Genomic DNA, 14350 nt, shown 5'->3' on the forward strand with positions numbered 1-14350 from the left:
TAAACCACACTTGCTCATGGCACATAAGCATATTTGTATGTTGCTGGAATTGTTTTGCTAAAATTCTATTGAGGATTTTTGTGTCTATGTTCATAAGGTACATTGATCTGTGATTTTCTTCTATAATGTCTCTGTTAGGTTTTGATATTAGGATTATTCTGGTCTCACAAAAAAAGTTATAAAGTGTTCCCTCCTCCTCTAGCTTCTCAGAGAGTACCTGAAGGGCCAGTATTATTTATTATTTCTTACTTAAAGTTTTATAGAATTCACCAGTGAACTAATCTGAGTCTGGAGTTTTCATAGTGGGAAGGTTTTCAATTGTGAATTTAATTATTTTGTAGATATACAGCTATTCTGATTTTTATTAATTCTTGTGCCAGTTTTGGTCACTGGTATCCTTCAAATAATTTTTCCATTTCATTTAAATTGTCAAATTTATTGGCATAAGTTTGTTCATAATACTACCTTTTTATTCCATTAATATTTTAAGGATCTGCAGTGATTCTTCTTTCATATTAATAATTTGTGCTTAATCTGTTTTTAATCAATCTAGCTGAATATTTATCAACTTTATTGATATGTCAAAGATCTAATTTTTTGCTTTGTTGATTTTTCTCTATTATTGGTTCCTTTTGTATTTCAGTGATTTCCATTATTTCATTTTGTATTCCAGTATTTCCTTTGTTCTATTTCTTTAAGTTTACCTTGCTCTTCTTTATCTAGCTTCTCGAGGTGTAAGCTTAGATTAAAATTTTAAAATTTTCTTTTCCTATATAACCATTTAAAGATATAAAGTTCCTTCTAAGCACTGCTTTCACTGCATCATTTTGATATATTCTAATTTCCCTTGTGATGTCTTCCTTTACACTTCAGTTATTTAACAATATGTTGCTGTAGTTAATAATACTGTACTGAATACTTGAGAAAGTTGCTAAGAGAGTAGATATTAAAAGTTCTCATGACACACAAAACAATTTTTTGTAACTACGTGTGGTGATGAATATTAACTAGACTTACCATGGCGATCATTTTGCAATATATACAAATATCAAATTATTATGTTGTACACCTGAAACTAATATAATGCTACATGTCAATTATATCTCAATTTTTTAAGTATATTGCTTAAATTCTAAATATTTAGAGATGTTCCTAGATATTTTAATGCTATTGATTTTTTTTTTTATATTCAAGACCCATTTATTCTCGAGTTCTACCCACAGGGAGACACCCTCCTTGAAAAGGGGTTGAATCCTTCCGTTCACTTTAACACCTTGTGCTGAAAACACATGTTCCGAGGTTTCAACTATGAAACCTTGTGCTGAAAACACGTGTTCTGAGGTTTCAACTATGAGATCCACATTCGTAAAGCACTAATTCTTAAATCTCATCTAGATTTCTCCCCTTGGATGGCGGGAGATAACCCAAACACAGCAAAGAACAGCTCAGGACTGTGGGCTCTGCTCGCCCAGAAGACCTTGCAGCGCCCCTGGCCAGCTGGCTGGAGCCAGGATTAGGGCCCTGAGATGAGGGGCACCTGCTGGCTGCCTCCACCGCCCCCACCCCCAACTCCTCTCCTCTTCACTAGGCTGGCTGTCACCTTTAGCTTCCCTGGAGTTTGGGGATTCCAGACGGTCTCTGCTCACACTTCTGTATCACGCCTGCTGCCTCAGCACAACTGATCCACAGCAAGGGGGAAAAGCACACAGAACTGCTTTTCAACACACCAACGTTCCACACAAAAGTTATTTTTTAAGCCTGCAGGTTCTTTTTCATCAGAGGACATTCCCAAGGCCATGACTTCCCCCGGCTCCCCACTGCCCTTGCCAGCAGACTGGACTTGCGTGGTCGCAGTGCTGAGTCGGGCACCCCACCCCCCCACCCCCGGCTCCACTCCAGCGCACTCTCCTGGAGAACTGAGGACGGTGCCCTGGCCTCATCAGCAGGATCTGTCCCGAAGCCAGTCCTCGAGTGACAAGAGCCACACCTGCAGTTCTATTCCACTGACCAGCCGCACAGGACCGAGCTGGGCCCACTGACCTTGGTCTGGGTTGTGTTGGCTGGTCATTCTTGCCTAGGTTCACAGGCCAACAGCCGCCGTCCTTCCTCTCCTGCTCATCACTGCACCAGCGGCTCACTCCTACCTGCGGCCGTCACACGCCTGGCAACCTTGTGTTCCGGGGCCAGCCAAGAACTGAGACCCCAGGGCTTCCCTGGCGGCGCAGTGGTTGAGAGTCCGCCTGCTGATTCAGGGGACACGGGTTCGTGCCCCGGTCCGGGAGGATCCCACATGCCGCGGAGCGGCTGGGCCCGTGAGCCATGGCCGCTGAGCCTGCGCCTCTGGAGCCTGTGCTCCGCAACGGGAGAGGCCACAACAGCGAGAGGCCCGCGTACCGCAAAAAAAAAAAAAAAAAAAAAAGAACTGAGACCCCAGCAGGCCCCTAGTTCCCAGCAGACAAACTCCCCATTAAACTACTGCTGCCTAGCCGTGTTCTCGAGGCTTCAGAGCCGGGAAAGTGCGGAGAGCATAGCAGGCCCGGGCGCCCCTGCCCCGGACCCACAATGCTCCGCGGAGGCACCGGAACCTCGTGGCACCACCCCCCACACACAAGCGACCTCTGCGCCCGCCTGGCCCGCGGACCCGGGCGCACCTCCGTGCACCGCGACCCAGGACGGAGGCGCGGGGCGCGGGGCTCGGCCGGCGGCGGGCGCTGGGGCGGGCGGGGGCCCGGGCTCCGGCCCCAAGGCCGCGCGGACCCGCCAGGGCCACCTCTTTCCTCGCCGCCTGGAAGAGCAATGCTATTGATTTTTAATTTACTCTCCTGTGGTCAGAGAAAATGCCCCTTTTATATTGTATATCTACTAACATAGATTTATAATGACTTTTTATGCTTTTGTTCTTTAAATTCTATACCAGATTTGAAAATGATTTACACACCTACATTACCATACTATAGGATTCTGTATTTGTCTATGTATTTACCTTTACCAGAGAGTTTTATGCTTTGGTATGGCTTTGTGTTGCCGTTTATCATCCTTTTGCTTCAACCTGAAGGGCCTTCTTCCGTATTTCTTGTAGGGCCGGTCTAGTGGTTATCAACTCCTTCAGTTTCTGTTTATCTGGGAGAGTCTTGATTTCTCTGTTTTTGAAGGACAGTTTTGCTGGATACAGTATTCTGGTTGGCAGGTTTTTCTTTTAGCACTTTGACTATATCATCCCACTCCCTCTATCTTGTGAGGTTTCTACTGAGAAATAGGATGGTAATATAGTAGGAGCTCCCTTTTATGTGACAAGTCACTTTTCTCTAACTGCTTTCAAGATTCTCCCTTTGTGACTTTTGCCAGTTTGGTTATGATATGTCTTAATGTAGGTCTCTTTAGACTGATCCTACTTGGAGTTTTTTGAGCTTCTTGAAATTGTATGTCCAATTCTCTCCACAGATTTAGGAAGCTTTCAGCACTTATTTCTTCAGATAGGCTCTCTGCCCCTTTCTCTCTTTTTCCTCCTTCTGTGACTCCCATAGTGCATATGTTGCTCTGCATGATGGTGTCCCATAAGTCCCTCAGGCTATCTTCATGTTTCTTCTTTCTTTTTTCTTTTAGCTCCTCTGCCTCGGTAATTTCAAAACTCCTAAGTTCGCTGATTCTTTCTTCTGCCTGGTAAAGTCTGCTGTCGAGTCCTTCTAGTACATTTTCCAATCCAGTTATTGTATTTTTCAGTTCCAGAATTTCTGTTCGGTTCTTCTTTATAATTTTATCTCTGTGTTGGTATTCTCATTTTATTCATGCATCATTTTCCTGATTTCATTTAGTCGTCCATCTGTGTTCTCTTTTAATTCATGAACATCTTATGATAGTTGTTTTGAATTCTTTGTCTGGTCATTCACATATTGCCATTTCTTTAGGGTTGGTTTCTGGAGGTTTAATCTGTTCCTTTGAATAGGCTATGTTTTTCTGTTTCTGTTGGGACTTAAGCATTTGAAAACTCAGCTACCTCTCTCAGTCTTTGTGGTCTGGTTTCCACAGGGAGGACCTTCTCCAATCAGCCCAGCTAAAGAATGTGGAGACCTCTCAAGCCTTTTCTGGGTATGCATCCTCTTTGGGTTTGCACATGTCATCTCCTAATTAAGAGGCTTACCAGTTTCTACTTAAGATCTCCTCCTTGTGTCTGTCTGCAATACTTCAGCCTCTCTGGTACTGTAGAAAGTCGCAGTATTGGAGTTCCACCTAGTGTCTATCTGTGCAGACTCCGGTGCTAGGCCAAGCCACCTTGATTGCCTCTGTTCTCTATGACGTGACATCCCATTCCTCTCAGTGCTTAGACTCGGGTAAGACAGAAACCAGTCCCTTGGCAGCACCACAAAAAGAACACTGGATATACGTTCCATTCCATTCCCTCCCGAGGAAGAAGTCAGGAGTTGGAGGTTTCTCTTAATCCTGCCAAGCCATGCTGAGGAGAAGTGCTCTGGTGAATGAATGCAAGAATTTTCCTGCAGGACTTCATGCTTGCCTGGGATGCAGAAATTTCTCCCTCTCTCTCTCTTTTTTAAACACAAAATAGCTTTTACCACTTTCAGGCCAAAACTAGAAATATATATTTTCTGTTTACCCCTGTTTACTGTCTGCTGGCCTCAAAAGATTAGACATAACAGTTTGTACCCATTTTCAGGAATACACCTAATTGGCGTAAGCTTTCAAATCTGAGGTGTTCACTTTCAGAAAACCACAAATGACTTATTCTTACAAATATCCACAGTTCTTCCTCTGATATAAGAAATGAGGAATTGGGACTTCCCTGGTGGCACAGTGGTTAAGAATCTGCCTGCCAATGCAGGGAACAAGGGTTCGATCCCTGGTCCGGGAAGATCCCCCATGCCGCGGAGCAACTAAGCCCGCGCGCCACAACTACTGAAGCCCACGAGCCTAGAGCCCGTGCTCCACAGCAAGAGAAGCCACCGCAGTGAGAAGCCTGCACACCACAACGAAGAGTAGCCCCTGCTCACAGCAACTAGAGAAAGCCCACACGCAGCAACGAAGACCCAACACAGCCAAAAATAAATAGATTGAAAAAAAAAGAAGAAATGAGGAATGGAAGATACCTTTCTTCATAAGCATTTGGAGAGCAGTTTGGTGCCACCGTCTCAACACTCAGGGCAGTTCTATCTCCAGCTATGATGGAAAAACCTGCAGGCTAGTCTCGTGGAATCACCAGCGGGAGAGTTGAGGAAGGACATTTTACCCACTCACCAAACCTGAGGAGAACCAGGGTTTCCCATATCATTGGGACCTGCCAAGTTTTAATGAAGTAAAGCACTGGATTACTCTGTTTACATTGTTTCAGTTCATCATTTTATTGAAAGGCGAAGAGGGCAGCCAGTTAGTAGCTGAAGCAGAAAAAGAATCTGAACTCCCAAAATCTAACAGGAAGATCTCTATCCAGGAATCTCTTAGCTGGTTTCTGATTTTCTAACAAAAGCAACTTGTTCATATATTGTTAAATCCTTGTCTCCATGCGTGAAGGAAGGTCTGGTGTTTCCAATTCTGCAGTCTTGCTGATGTCCTTTATTGCCTCATTTTTCTCTGCCTAGCGGTCACATTTCTCTGCTTCTTTGTATTTCTACTAATTGTTTTATTGGATGCTGGACATCATGGGTGTTTGAGCGTCTGAATTTTGTTGTCTTCCTTTAAAGAGTTCTGGCTTTGTACTGGTAGACAGTTAGGATACTTAATGTTCAGTTTAATCTTTTAAGACTTGTCTTCAAACTTTGTGAGAGCAGGTCAAGATTAGCCTTTATTCTTGGGCTAATTTAACCCTATTCAAGGGTAGCCTTTCTGAGGTGTCTACTGAATGCTCCAAGTTTTCAATGAGATGTCTCCACTCTGGTTGATTAGACCTTAAATATCTCCCACTCTGTGTGAATTCGAGTAGTTACTCAATTTGCACTCCTAATAATACGTAGCTAAAGTCTTGTGGGTATCCATATACAGGCTTCTAGAATACTGTCTCTGCATATCTCCCTCCTCTGCTGCCCACAGATTCAAACCATCTCTGCCTCCCCAAACTCTGATCTCTGTCTCTTCAACTCAGCGAGAAAATCCTGCCTTGCCCCTTCTTTGACCTTGGGTCTCAAAAGTGTGTGAAGACAGAAAGCCAAGGTGGTGGCATAGCTCACTTCAGTGGTTTCCCTTCTCTCAGGGGTTACAGTCCTGTGCTGTATGTTTTCCAATAGCTGTAAACAGATACTTGATCTATTGTGTCCATATGTAATTGCTTACATTAGAAGACCTAATCTGGTACCAGTTTACTCCTTAAGAGGTGGAAGCTGAAGACACTTACCCTCATTTTTAACTTTCTAAAACTTTTGCTATCCTTTAAAGTCTAGTTCACATTCCACTCTATCCATTTATTTCCTTTACTCCCTTCTCTATAATTTCAACAAACTATGTAGCTCTTTTGTGGCAGTTATCCCATTCCATAATGTACCATGGTTATCTACAGGAAAATTCTGTGTCTTGACCAACCAATAATGCCCTACATGTCATGGGGTTCAAAACTACATTTGTTGAATAAATGAGATACCCGAAAATATATTGTCTTCTTATCAGTAGAAATATATAAGAAGAAGATAAATGACCCTGCCACTTAGTGGAAGGTTGGAATATATATGGTCTATATATATGGTCTATATATAGACTCAAAGTTTCAATGAAAAAATGGTTCGGCAAATGGTGCTGTATCTACATAATGAATATTGTATGATTATTTTAAATGAAGAAATAATACAAAATGCTGGGACTTCCCTGGTGGCGCAGTGATTGGAAATCCACCTGTCAATGCAGGGGACACGGGTTCGAGCCCTGGTCTGGGAAGATCCCACATGCCATGGAGCAACTGAGCCCATGTGCCACAACTACTGAGCCTGTGCTCTAGAGCCCACAAGCCACAACTACTGAGCCCGCGTGCCACAACTACTGAAGCCCATGTTCCTAGCGCTCGTGCTCCACAACAAGAGAAGTCATCACAATGAGAAGCCCGCGCACAGCAACGAAGACCCAATGCAGCCAAAAATAAATAAATAATAAATAAATTTTTTTTAACTGTAAAATTTTTAAAACATAATATAAAATGCTTACAATAAAATGCTAGGTGAAATATTAGGATTAAAATTTTATGTATGACGATAATTACAACTATATAAAGAATGCATATTAAAAAACTGGAAGGAAAAAAATTTTTGGTGATGGAGTTATTTTAATGTATATGTGCTGTTCACATGTTTTTATTGCCATGATCCAAAATTAGTCTCGAAAGACAGTTGGCCTGGCTATCTAACTACCTTCGTGAAGGATGACATAGGATGATCAGTAATTCCAAAAGCCAAACTTTATTTTTATTAAATATCCTCCAACATCTTACTGGATCAAACTAACAGTCTTATTGAGAAAATTAGTTCATGCGGTTGCAACAAGTTTATCCTGATGAGCTCACCGGGAAGTTTTACTGTCATAGTGAGGTATTGTTAAGAGTGTTTTATTGAGACTTTGTTTGTTAATGACTGAGGCCATTGTTTGATAACATCCATTTTATTTATTTTTTCCAGGATGAAATTTTGACAATCAATAGGAGCCAAGTTAGGGTACATTTCATGTACGTCTGTAGATCTGTGTGTCTGTTCCACAATACTTTGGAGGTAGCAAGCGTCTGAAGATAGTTTTTATGGACCAACTTAATCATATTTGCAGGCCAACCCATCACAGTTTTCTTCTTTTCCTTAATATCTTCTATTTACCCTTCTCTATTATCCAAAGGCAATACTGTGGAATGTCAGCTTTGAATTTGGGCTTCACCAGTTACTGATTGTATGATCCTGGACAACGTACTCAAATCTCTCTATGCTATACTTACCTGATATATGTAAATTGTAGGTAATGATAATAACTACCTTCCTCAATTCTTGTGAGGCTTCAATGAGATAATTTTGTAAAACTCTCATCAGAGTGCCTCACACGTAAGAGATATTCACTAAATGATCTCTTTTAGTATCGTTATTTTGTTTTCTGGTCTTAACACGTCCTCCTCTTTATATTCTCTCCATTCATTCTTGATGCTTGTATCAGTTAGTTGATACGAGGGCCACGGGAAGCTAGTCCTATGAAGATGAACTTTTTCCCAGGCAGGACTTCTGCATTCAGGAAAGCCAGCTCTGGATGAAAGAGGTTTCTGATGAGGATACCATGTATCCATCATCAAGACGCGGGTACCTGAAGGTAGTTCAGATAACTCCGCTAACCAAGTTTTGTTTTGTTCACTGCCTTATACCTAGAGTCTAGAACAGTGTCTGACAGGTCATAAATACTTGGTAAGTACAATATTTCTTGAATTAATTAATGTATGGCACGGTTTTATACAAAAACTAATCTAATACCTAGGAAACAGCATGTAGACCCTTCATTTCCACTTTCATCTCACAGATAACACTTCAGGGGAAAAAGAGCTGAAATTAAACTTTTACACACAAGTTGGATATTTTTATTACTATTATCATAAATTCTACATTAATAAACGCTGGACTTCCTTTCTACCTGGAAAAGTCTCTTATTCTGTTTCTCAACTGGCATCTCTCTCAGGCTCTTTACAGCAACCCAGGACTGAGGCAGCCATTTTTACTCTCGGCTACGCTCTCAAAAACAATATTATAGTTACTTCCTTGCAGGTCACCTTTTCCTCATCCAAGTCTTTCAACTCTGCCTTTCAGCTGTCAAAGTAAGACACTTGTCCAGTCTCCTCCAGGAGGAGCCATTCTAGTCTGTTACTAGGAAAAATCCAATCTCTGCTGTGGCCCTGTGCTGTCTTCCTTCTGGCCTAGGTCCCCTCTCTGCTTTCATATGGAAGGAACTCAGTGCTGTATTCCTGCAGCAAGATTTCTTCTTTATATCTGTCATTTAACTGCATTTTACTATGTGTCTGGACTCTCTTTAAGAGGACTGACCTGGTTTATGTAAATCTGTGATGTTAAAAACTATCAAACTAAACAGAAAAAATTATCTACAGAATTATATCGCTGTCAGCTCGATGCTTTGTGACCCCCTAGAGGGGTGGGATAGGGAGGGTGGGAGGGAGTCTCAAGAGGGAGGGGAGATAGGGATATATGTATACGTATAGCTGATTCACTTTGTTGTACAGCAGAAACTAACACAACACTGCAAAGCATTTATACTCCAATAAAGATATATTTTTTAAAAAAGAATTATATGGCTGTTTTCTCCTGCCTCCTCCCTGTTTAGAGATTAAAGCAGGGCCCAGGTCTTGACCCGTGCCAGAGTAGGAAGACTGCTAATCTAGCCCTTAGAGGTCATACTCTAGATAATCCGTCCCAATGATGCAAGAACAAATGATAGCATACACGCATTTCACATTGGGGTTCATTCTGAATATAAGATACTTATTAAATAAGTTAATATTTGCTTTATGAATTATAAAGTATTAAATATTGGTTTTAATCATGGATATTCTTATGTCTTTCCAGTTTTTCTCTATCTCATAAGGAAGAGGTCATTAGATTTGAGTGAAACATATGGATGTGGTCCCTGATGAATGAACCAAAACATTTCCCTGGAACAAAAACATAGATGCAGCTGATCTGGTTGACTCCAAGATACATCTCCTCCTTAGGGAGGCTTTTCTTCAACCCCCAGAAGGGAAGGAGGCTGTCTTGCTCTAGAAAAGGCAGTAGTGTCCATAGCAGCATATATAGAATAGGGTCAACAGCTTCCATGAGTACCTTGGAGTGGGGAGAAGCCAATAACATGGAGCCTTCACAGGAGAGAAGCAGAAAGTCCACAGATCTGTAAGCTGGCAGAAGAATTTAGTCCAGGGGTAAGACAACCAGGGGAGAAGGCATTGACTCCAAGCCCAAAGCAGGTCATGTCCCCTCTCTACTGAACCTGAGTATCTAGAATTTATCTGGGCCCAGACTACTCTCTACCTCCAGAGAGGACCACCTCTGACACAGCCTAAACAAATCCGGAAGCATGCCATATTTTTTTTAATGTCTTGTGTTTGTTCCAAGTACTTCCAGTGAATGGGGCCCATACTTGCCAACAAACTTCTAGAGGCTCTAGGAAGAAACTTCATTGTCCCCACTCTTACCCTCTCTTAAAGTGAGCCTTACCTTATTTTCGTACCCCAAAAATCATGCTCTAAATAACAATTGTTAGCCCCATAAGAATCCCCTCTGTGAAACCAGCACAGGTAGGTGGGTATGGGGTTTCTACCACCACCACCCCCATGGTCCTTGTTCTGCCCTCTGAGCTTCTATGGGATAACTATAATCCCTCTTCTTCATAAGAATCCCTCCAATATTGAAAACAGCTATCATAGTCTTCCATTAGTTTAGTCTTTTCCAGGTTGAACCTCTCCACACTCTTCATATGTTCCTCCTACTTTATACCTACTAGGTCCTAATTCATGATGGTCAAAAAAAAATCTCAAATCATTCTCACAGAAGTGGCTACCAAGTCAGGTCTTATCCTTCCTGTAATTTTTCAACTGATTGTTAAAGCCTATCTGCAGAGTTTATATGTGCCCTTGTTAAATTTCATCTTGTCTTTAGCATTCCAAAAGACACGATTATTTTGAATTATAATTCTATCACCTATAATATTGGTTACCCCTCTTTGATTCATATCATCTGAAGTTTCATGAGCCATGCATATTTGCTATGTCTAGATAGGTGAATGCAACAAGATCCACAAAACTTTCTCCTTTTCACTAGACATCTTTCTCAGACCTTCAGAGGGTCATTAATGAATACTTTTGCTATATAGTAAACAAACTAAGAGTATTCTCTTTAAGCTCACAGTCATCATGTTTTCTGTTAAGCTTTACTGAAATTAATATGCCCTCTTCCTACCCCTTTCTCCTGATCACTAAATTATTTTTTGATCTACTAAATTATTAATACTATCAATAAAAGACATTATGTGAGGTTTCACACTGTAATTCGCATTATATAGTTCCTAATGATATCTCCTTATGAGAATTCCAAATGTTCTGTAAAACATCTATTAAAGAATTTTAACAGGGACCAAGGTCAAATTCACTGGTTAGCAAGAACGATAATAACTTTTTGATCATAAGCATCGATTCAGAGTCCAGATTTGAAACGTTTTGGGTCAGTTGACTGGTTTGTTGGTTTGGTTAGTTTTACTAGCTTCTTCCCTTGCTCCATCTCTCTGCTAAATCCGGAGTCCTATTCCATTCTCATTTCAAGTCTCTCCCTAGTTCTTTAAGAAGTCACTAGTAAATAGAAGACAAAATATGTTCAAAAACATATGAAAGTACTCTATTTGCTCTTTGTCTGTACTGCCCATGTGATCAATGTGTGTCTGCATGGTGTAAGCTCAAGTCCAGAAGAACAGGTAGGACCAGGAAAAGAACACAAAAACCCTGTGTTCTTGCTGCCATCTGCCAATGTGGAAAGTCATCTTTCTTAACTTTAAAAATGAGAAAACTGGAGGCTTCCCTGGTGGCGCAGTGATTGAGAGTCCGCCTGCCGATGCAGGGGACGCGGGTTCATGCCCCGGTCCGGGAAGATCCCACATGCCGCGAAGCGGCTGGGCCCGTGAGCCACGGCCGCTGAGCCTGCGCTCTGCAATGGGAGAGGCCACAACAGTGAGAGGCCCGCGTACCGCAAAAATAAATAAATAAATAAAAATAAAAATAAATGAGAAAACTCTATGTTGTGTTGGGCTTTCTGGTTTCTTCAGCTTAACACACACACACACACACACACACACACACATCTCTTTGACTTCCACCTACAATCTTAATCATGGTTCCATCTCAAGCTCTGAGTAGCAATATTCCAATATTCCCTCAGTTAGGGGAGGGACCAAAGATTCCTTCTCTCTTGGTAATCATTTAAATGTCTCTTTCTCTAGCCCAAGCATTAATTTCAGATGCTGAAAGTTTCCATGGCAATTTGCTATTGGAAATTTATTATAACTAATTCATTTATTTTTTTTTCATATATTCCACAAGTACTTACCAAGATCTTCCTGTGTGTTGGTATTATCTTCCTGCAATAACTGAGAGAAAACAAACCAGGGTAGAAATTTCTAAAGAATCTACAGTTAGGTGAAATAAGCTGAACATTTTGGCCTGTATAGGGAACATGAGGCAGGAGAATCAAGAAAAAGAAAGTATCCCCAGCTTCCAGCAAACTGATTAGAGACTGGGCAAAGTTTGAAAATGGCTTTACCAACAGTCACCAGGGCACTTGTCCAAGGAAAAAGAATGGCTTCCCAGGAGAGTGGGATCTAGGTTAATTCAGATCTTTCTATATGGCATCTCTCACGGAGTAGATGATATACATTTTTTGTCAGGACTTCCGTCTCATTTTCTTGGAAAGGGAGAATAGTCTGAGATGAGTGACTGCTTCAGGAATGTGCATGACCTAGAGCAGGACCACCTCCCAAGAAGTCCTGGGCCGTCTTCCTACCCTTCCAGAAGAGTTTACCAGGGATGGTTCTCCTGTTGATGTTCAGCGAAGATTGTCAGGTAAAATAGCTGGTTGGAAGAGCCCTATACTGCTCTCTGATATGGACATTTCTACCACTCCGAAAGGATTTCCAAAAGCACTGTAGGATAGTAGTTAGCAGCTTTGGAGTCAAGCAAACTTGGGTTCAAATCATGACTCCACCAGAATGACCTTGAAAAATCGACTTAAACTCACTGCGTCTCAGTTTCTCTTCTATAAACAGGAGACAATAAAGCCTGTACCCAGTGCTTGCTTGATGAATAAATTAATAAGCCAAACATGGTGTGTGGTCATAATACAGTCTTGGTTAATATTACCTTCCTCTGTTCTCTTGAGGACAAATCTAGATGAGAAAGCAACCCAGTAGTGACAGCAAGAAGCAGACCACCTGGCTAATCCTAGAGGGCTTTGAGGAGCTGCAACACCTGGGCTTTCTCCCGTTCACCCTCTTTCTGGCCGTCTATGTGGTGACAGTCGGGAGCAGCAACCTCATCGTGCTGGCTGTGGCCTCCAGTCGGACTCTTCACACACCCATGTACTTTTTCCTCTGCCGCTTCTCCCTGCTGGAGATTGGCTATACCTCAAACATCGTGCCTCAGCTGTTGCAGAGCTTCCTGGATGGGCGGGAAACCATCTCGCTGGTCACCGTCTGGTCCAGTTCTACTCTTTTGTCTCACTGACTGCAGTTGAGTGCCTGCTACTGCTGCCACGTCCCATGATACTACTTGGCCATCTGCCACGTCCTTCGCTACCCTGCCGTGATGAGCAGCTGGTTGTATGGCTGCCTGGAGCCTAGTTCAGTGGCTTCTCCTTCTCTTCCTTCACTCTGGCCCTGACAGCCTCTCTGCCTCTCTGCCCTGGCAGCAGGGAGATGGACCACTGCTTCTGTGAGTTTGCTCCAGTTGTAGGGCTATTCTATGGGGATGTGGGGGTCATGTGGGGAGCTGGAGCGAGCATCTCAGGTTTCCTGACACTGGCCCCCTTCCTGTGGATTGTAGCATCCTATGCCTTCGTTCTAAGCGCTGTGCTGCGAATACCTTCAAGTTATGGAAAGCAGAAAGCCCTCTCCACCTGTTCCTCTCGCCTCCGAGCCTGAAGATCCAGCCTGAGAGCCGCGGGTGGACTCCACTGGTGCTCTGGCGCCCTCTAGTGGCCATCTTCTCTAATGTCAACTCTCAGCCCTTCCTCCTGCCTCCCTCCCCAGCCCTAGGGGCTGCACTGGCCTTGGGCACCTGCCAGCCTGATTTCGTTCCTCCTCTCCCTCTAAGTGCAACGAAGTGCCCTACAGAGGTTTAGGATCTCTTGGAGAAAAGAAAAGGATAATCCACCATCTAATATGGCACAAGATGTTTGCAAATCATGTATCTGATAATGGTCTGTAGCCCACCAGGCAAGCCCCCTGCTGCCCAGTGGGGTACCTGCGTGGCCCCTCCCATCCCAGGTGATAAGGGGATTTCAGGCCCCACAGCACCCGAGGGGTGGACACTGGTCATCCTCAACACCCTCAAGGAGTGAGTGCTGGATTGTTTTGAACCCAGATTACTTCCCATTTCTGCCCTCAAAGGCTGAGGGCTTCAGCATGCCTCCGGAAGAACACACAGTATTTGCAAGTCTTTGAGAACCAAGAGAATAGTCTTCACTTTTCTGAAAAGTGCATCTTATTATTTCACAACAGTGACCGTTTTCAAACGGGCTCCCAGGGACGCCCTTCCACTCTTCTTTATTTCTCTGAAAGTGGCCATGGCGGTTTGGCTGTCCCCCATCCCCACCCCATGTGACAAGGCCAGTGGGGCCAGCTCCTGGTGGCC

The 14350-nt window shown here is 43.0% G+C and overlaps 1 pseudogene; it reads left to right on the top strand.

Moving 5' to 3' along the window:
• Positions 1–12843: 12843 nt before the first annotated feature.
• Positions 12844–13746, top strand: LOC111173726 (olfactory receptor 5V1-like; annotated as a pseudogene).
• The last annotated feature ends 604 nt before the right edge of the window (positions 13747–14350 follow it).

The sequence above is a fragment of the Delphinapterus leucas genome, chromosome 11 (genome assembly GCF_059928025.1).
Source record: "Delphinapterus leucas isolate spDelLeu-1000000601 "Yukka" chromosome 11, BTC_Dleu_Yukka2, whole genome shotgun sequence".
Taxonomy (NCBI): Eukaryota; Metazoa; Chordata; class Mammalia; order Artiodactyla; family Monodontidae; genus Delphinapterus; species Delphinapterus leucas.